At 38.7% G+C, this 1,565-nt stretch overlaps 1 protein-coding gene across 1 annotated transcript in view; it reads left to right on the plus strand.

The window, feature by feature from the left end:
• Nucleotides 1–1,565, plus strand: part of LOC107582275 (lipolysis-stimulated lipoprotein receptor-like) — a 20,300-nt gene that overhangs the window by 2,089 nt on the left and 16,646 nt on the right. The window lies entirely within an intron of this gene.

The following is a 1,565-nucleotide window of genomic DNA, read 5'->3' on the forward strand; positions in this document are numbered from 1 at the left end:
AACACCGCAAAACAGCACCAGAGAAAAAATTCCGCGGGTAAAATAGTTAGTCTATTTCCTGTTGCTGGAATTAGATGGTTGAGATGACTGCAGAGATGGATTCTACATTTGTGAGATGGACACACTCCTGTTATTTTCAGTTCGTCAGAGAAAAGGATAAGAATGCATAGTCAGGTGCAATATGAGCGACACCAAACTCTCAACATCGAGAAATAGCACGAGTAAAACCTGGAAACACTAACACTAAGCTATCGGAGAGAGCCGCGGGGTCGGAGAAGTGAAAAAAGGCGGAGGACGAGCGCAGACAAGCAACAAAAATTAAGTTTAACTAAAAATAACAAAATCTGTTTTTATTAAATCATAGCCTATAAAATAAATGAATATGCGAAATATTTGACTTAAATAGCCTAATTAACAGATTAACAAAACGAAAGGAAAAGACTGAGAGATAGGCTATGCTGCTGAGTTTGGTTCATATGCTATTTGTGTGGCGCGGCGCTCTACGAAAGTCCACGGAAAGGAAACCGAGATGACAGAAACAAAAGTAAACGCATTGCCGTTTCGAATGATCTGTATGACCAAAAATGACGGAGTATTTTTTTGTTGTTTGTTTCCACTGTTCGATCGCGCCGGCGCCTCACACACACACAGCATTGCAAACGTTGCAGCCTGTTCATTATCAGAATAAAATACAGTCAACCAAACATAGATACACTGGTTAATTTAAATAGTGCGTACTGCGTAGTTACAATCCGTGCCATTCAGCCTGAGCTCGGGCCAAACACACATTTGCTCATGTGAAGAGGGTGTTTTTTAAGCACGTTAAGTAAGCCTGGTTTACATAATAAATAATAGTTTAGCATTCAAATACATCGCAAATATGGACAGATTTAATTGGATTAATGCCGAATGAGAGAGGTAGACTGCGCGAGAACGGCGTTTGCTTTCAGTTTCGTATTGAATTAGCCTAATTCGTTTTGGCTTTAGCAATTTATATTTTCATTCTTGTTTTCTTCTGAAACCATTCAAAATAGCCTATAGGCTAGGTATTGTGTTTATTGTTTGTATATTATAACATTTCGCTTTATTTACCGGTGTTATTTATGAATGTAATAATGCGGTTTGTGCTTATCTGTGTTTAACCTAAACTTGGCTACAACATAACATTAATGTAGACCTATACCGGTATCTAAATGAGCAGCAATAAACTACATTTTGGCATTTCTACTTATGTGGATATTTTGGTGAAAGTAACTCAAAAGTAGTGTAATGCATCACACGCTGCTGTCTGTGGGAGAAATGAGAGAGCGAGTTAATGCTCAGTCTCATGGAGAAGGGTCTCAAAGGTGGCAGGGCTTGCGTGGCTTATGTAGCTGCCACCTAATGAGCTGCAGCTGTGACCGATCAGCCTGTGATGAGGACGGGCAGGTGTTCCTCGCTTGTTTCCAGGGCGACGCTCGTCACACTATATATATATATATATATATATATATAGTTGCTTATATTTCTTTATGCATTTACTTGTACATTTACTTACAATACTTTAGCACGTTTAAGATTTTAAA

This window comes from Sinocyclocheilus grahami, unplaced genomic scaffold (assembly GCF_001515645.1).
Source record: "Sinocyclocheilus grahami isolate Dianchi unplaced genomic scaffold, SAMN03320097.WGS_v1.1 scaffold42.1, whole genome shotgun sequence".
Classification (NCBI taxonomy): Eukaryota; Metazoa; Chordata; class Actinopteri; order Cypriniformes; family Cyprinidae; genus Sinocyclocheilus; species Sinocyclocheilus grahami.